Source organism: Magnolia sinica, chromosome 12, assembly GCF_029962835.1.
Source record: "Magnolia sinica isolate HGM2019 chromosome 12, MsV1, whole genome shotgun sequence".
NCBI lineage: Eukaryota > Viridiplantae > Streptophyta > Magnoliopsida > Magnoliales > Magnoliaceae > Magnolia > Magnolia sinica.
In genome coordinates this window covers 30,655,245-30,660,354 of record NC_080584.1, presented here as the reverse complement: position 1 = coordinate 30,660,354, position 5,110 = coordinate 30,655,245, and the positions used below count along the sequence as shown (strand labels likewise).

The window sequence follows — 5,110 nt, the reverse complement described above, 5'->3', positions numbered from 1 at the left end:
TCAACTAATTCGTGCTTTCTCTGCTGGATTTACAACTTGGGTTGGTCAAATCTGTTTCGATCTCTTTAACAAGGGCCTGTTTAGACATCTCTCGAAAGAAATTAGGATTTGTTTGGATTTTTTCAGAGGAATCAATGATACAAATCCACCTTATCATTCGGATTGGGTCACAAAACAGGAAACACATTGGGCTGGCTCCTGTTTTCTTGATTTTTCTGCTCCATAGCAGTTGCTTGCTTCTCGACATGCTATTGCTAATAAAACCATTATCCTGTGCAGACAACATATGGCTTGGTTTTGTAACAGGCAATTGCAACATTTTTTAGCTGTGTTATGTCTGCTATTGGAGGAAACAGTGCTGGTCCTGGTTGGAATATTGTATTAGTATTGCAGTTTCTTTCTTCTGTTCATATTTTGAGATCATACCTTTTTGTCATGCAATATAGAAGGGAACTGATTTAAGGCATTTGCTTTTATAGGCAATGCTGTGGTTAATGTGTACATCAAGCACGAGAAGAAGTTTGCTTTTATGGATATGAGAAATGTTGAAGAAGTGAGCAATGCAATGGCATTAGACGGGATAACGTTTGAGGTAACCATATTCCCTTATTATTATTATTATTATTATTATTTTAAAGGTACCTTGTTCCATTAATTTCTAAACAAAGTATTTTCTGCAATTTGATTTTGGTGATAGGGAAGACGATCCATGTCCTGAACAAAAATGAGCATGCTCTTGATATGGCTGCAGCACTTCATCACCAATTAGGAGATATTGACGAGCCAAACGATGGCAATGCCTCAGTGAAGTAGAGAACTAATGTGATACTTCTTGGTGATCGCTTTGGAGATCTAGGAATGTCTGATGGTTTGAACTATGAGAACCAAATTGCTGTTGGATTCTTGTAAGTAAATCACTGCCATTCTGTCTTTTGTAGTTATAAGTTGTCAGTTTTCCTTTTTCCTGTGAACTGTTACTTGTAGATAAATGGTTTTAGTTGAATTTGTTGGGGTTATGTTTCAAAAGCTTGTTCCATCAGCAGAATTCCAACCAGAATACCATATGCTACCCTAAAATCAGTTAGAATATTTCCCAGTTTTAGACGAAGTTGTAGATAACTAAACAAAAGAAGTCCTAGGAATTTTATGTCGATGGGAACAAAGCCTCAATTGCATTATTTTCCTTTTCGGAGTTCATTTTTCTTCATTTGTTTATTATCTCTTTGGACATCCAATTTAAAAGCCTTTACCATTAAATGACAGTTATGGCTGTTATAACAGTTAAATTTGAAGAAAATAAAACATAGAAAAGTCGGCAAAATCTACAATATCTGTTTTACATCAACCATTCCAATTTCTTCCATTAATAACCATTAATAAGATGCATGTTTTTGAAGAAATGGCCGCTATCGCAGTTTCTACAACCGTGCTTTTAACTTAAGCTACATTCGGATGTGCCGTTGATTTAAATTAAATTCCAACAAGTAAGATATCCAAAATTGGATTGCTCCCGCTTTATTTAGTGAGTGATATGTTCCAAGTTGCAATTGCATTTATTTTAAGTTGGACTTGAAACAAAGACAATTGCAGCAATGTTGAGAGAAAACTGCATCTATAATCAGAAAATTGTTGCGATTGTTTATTTCCACTCTGTTGCATCTTATTATCTTAGTTGAAGTTTGTATGTCTAACCTTATTGTAGTTTTGCTTTGAAGAAAACTATGCTTGCATTGCAGTGTTTTAGATATTTTTTTCCTTTTCTTTTTTCAAAGTTGGATGTTGTATCTTGGATACCATTTCTCATTTTGGTTATTGGATTGGCATTATGAATGCAGATGGAAGGACAATCCAGTAATGCAAGATTCGTGAATTCCCAGTATGTTTGTTATCCTTGGGTTTTCATATTGCTTTATGGGAAGCTGTGCAGGCATTAAAATTAATTTACAAGATCCATGTTTGTAGTTTAAACTTTCTTGAAGAATTAGATTATTTTGAGAGCTTATATAATCATCCCTAGCGATTTTTTGCTATTTTTTCACTTGATTTTGCAATTGATGTGGTTTACTGTCATACAAGTTAACTAGATGGTACTTTTGCATGTGTTGTTTTATCTGGGAATTCATAAGTCATAGAGAATCTGGGTGTGCGTGTGTATGTCAGAGTCTATCTTTATCAGTAGAAAAAAAGTGGCAGATGGCTCTGTCCTTTTCTAGAGCCACTCCCTCTGAATGTTTTAGAGTCGGTGACTAGAACATATCTCTCAGGAAGATTGGAACTATGCCCAACAGTGGTGGCTTGCAACCAGCTTCTCCTTTGATGTCAGAGTTTATCTTTTTTTTTTCTTTTGCTTTTGCTGTAAGTATCCATAAAATTATATGTCCTCTGAGATTTGGATGGTTATAAGCACAATTGAACATTTTTAGCCTCAATTTGTAACCGAGGCTTAGATTTAGCCTCGGTTGTTGAGAACCAAGGCTGAAATTCCCGTGGCTAAAGGCTTTAGCCTCGATTGTTGAGAATCGAGGTTAAAAATAGGTTTAGCTTCAATTGGAGGCAACCGAGGCTAAAATTTGGATTTAGTCTCAATTGGAAACAATGGAGGCTAAAATTTTGATTTAGCCTCATTTCGAGAAAACTGAAGCTAAAAAAGTCTTTTAGCCTCACTTGAAGAACCGAGGCTATAAAAGTCATTTTAGCCTCGGTTGCTAAAACTGAGGTTAAAGCCTTTAGCCACGGGGGTTTCAACCTCGGTTTGGATAACTGAGGCAAAACTAAGGCTAAAGGCTTTAGCCTCAGTTTTTAACCTTTTTAGCCTCAATTTTGAACCGAGGCTAAAGTCCCTTTTTCTTGTAGTGATGGTTTTGTGATGGAATCAATTCTAATTCTCATTCCTATCATCTTTTGAAAACTCAATCAAAAGAAGTTCTTATTTGGATTTTAATAAATTATCTTCCAATTATATGAAGATGGGACTCTGATTCCAGTTGCGTTCTTGAATCAAGTATAGATCTCCCTGATCTTTACAAGTGGATCCTTGGAAACCCTAGTTTCCCACCTTTGAATTTTATAAGTTTTAGTTTAATATTTCACCATTATTCTCTTAAATTTTCCTAATTAGGTTACATCTTCTTCTAGTTCTAGTTCTAATTACTTTCAGATTACGTATAAGGCTCAGTCCCTGTGGATTCGACCTCGATCTTACAGAGATTATTACTACATCGCGACCCTATACTTGGAGTGGTGAACATGTTTTTGGTGCCATTGCCGGGGACTGATGGTTGCATTTTTCAGAGATTAACTAGTTTTAGAATTAGGTTAAGATTAGGGATTTCTAATTTTAGGTTCAGGTTTTTCTGTTTGATTTTTAGAAGCTAACCTAACTTTCCTGTTTTGTAAGACCCTGATATAGACTTTCTAAATTGGTAATCTCTTTCTAATTCTTTTAGTTTTTCTATCTTCTATTTTTAGATTAGGTTTTATTTTCTATTTTTAGAAACTTTCTAATTCTAGGATTTCTTTTAATTTTAAAAACTTTCTTTCTATTTTTAGGTTTAGAACTTTCCTAAGTTTTTTTTTTTTTTAGAAACTTTCTATTTTTAGACACTTTCCTTTTTTAGAAACTAGTTTACTTTTTATTTTTTAGAAACTTTCTATTTTTATAAACTGACTTGTTTTGTTTTGTTTTGCAAGTTTTTAATTTAGGAACTTCTAACTTGCTAATCTCTTTCCAACTCTTCTCTCTTTCTATTTCTAGATTCCTATTTCCTTTCTTTCTTTTAGGTTTATCTTTAGAATCTGAATTAAGGGCTGAGAGTGTTTCATGCCCAAGTGGGTCCGTGACAACACTTGACATTTCTTGACTGAAGGAGGATTGGTTGAGGGATTGACTATCCATCACAGGACTAGACATCGCTCGAGATTCCCAGAGTTAATTAAGGTTATGGCTGCAAATCAACTGGCTAATCAACCTGAAGGACTACCTCAACCTAGGGTTGGGGAAGTCCAGGATGAGAATGAGGTGCATCAAGCACCCCCGCCTTGTACTTTACGAGATTATTTGTAACCAGTGAGGGTGAGAACGCCCTCATGCATGATTTTTCTCGAGAATACAGGACACATAGATATCTAGCCAGGGGTGATCCAAATCCATCCAAAATTTTATAGGTACTTTATACTTATACTTAAAAGAGTTTGATGAGATCATAGCCACTTTATACTTTCCTAACGTGTCTGATGACACAGTCAAGCTGAAACTCTTTCCCTTTTCTTTGAAAGACAAAGTTAAGGCGTGGTTACATTCACTACGTCCTCGATCTATTGGCAAATGGAATGAAATGATAAGGGAGTTCATAAAGAAATTTTTTTCCACATCATAAAACAAACACCCTTAGGAAGTCAATCATGAACTTCGCCTAAAAGGAAGATGAAATATTCTTCTAATATTGGGAGCGGTTCAAGAATCTTGTCAATTCATGCCCACAACACGGTTTTGAAACGTGATGCATTACACACTTTTTCTATGATGGTCTGACATTTTTCATGCGTCAATTAGTTGAGACAATGTGTAATGGGGAATTTATGAATAAAATATCGATGATGTGTGGGACTACTTGGATAGACTTGCTGAAAACGCACAATCATGGGACACATACCCAAAATCAAGCATCATGTCTAAGCCGACTCAATCTAAAGAGAGGGATGGAATGTATCTCCTAAAAGAGGACGATGATATCAACTCTAAAGTGACTAATCTCATAAGGAAATTTGAGGTCATAGAATTAAAGAAGGATAAGGTAATGAAACTGTTTGTGGTATTTGTGATTGCAACATTCACACAACTGAAAATTGTCCAATAATACATGCCTTTCGAGTGGTACTGAATGAAGAATCTGATGCCCTGAACAATTACCAAAGACCTTTCAACGGACCTACCTTCAATACATACAATCCTAGTTGGAGAAATCATCCAAATTTCAGTTGGAGGAATGGACAAACTACTACTCCTCAAGGTTTTTTTAATCAAATTCCAAATCAAGGGAAACTTTAAGAGGATCCGGTTCAAAAACATATTCCAGACCAAGAGCTACTCAACCAGGAAATTAGATCGGCT

The 5,110-nt window shown here is 35.4% G+C and overlaps 1 long non-coding RNA gene and 1 other non-coding gene across 2 annotated transcripts; one reads left to right on the top strand and one right to left on the bottom strand.

Annotated features, from left to right (window-relative positions):
* The first annotated feature begins 304 nt into the window (after positions 1 to 304).
* Positions 305 to 2,055, top strand: LOC131220432 (uncharacterized). The gene is made up of 4 exons (XR_009158577.1): positions 305 to 367; positions 480 to 592; positions 698 to 905; positions 1,836 to 2,055. It is a non-coding gene; the product is annotated as an uncharacterized LOC131220432 (long non-coding RNA).
* A 2,328-nt stretch (positions 2,056 to 4,383) lies between these two features.
* Positions 4,384 to 4,490, bottom strand: LOC131222164 (small nucleolar RNA R71). The gene has a single exon (XR_009159872.1). It is a non-coding gene; the product is annotated as a small nucleolar RNA R71 (small nucleolar RNA).
* Positions 4,491 to 5,110: the final 620 nt, after the last annotated feature.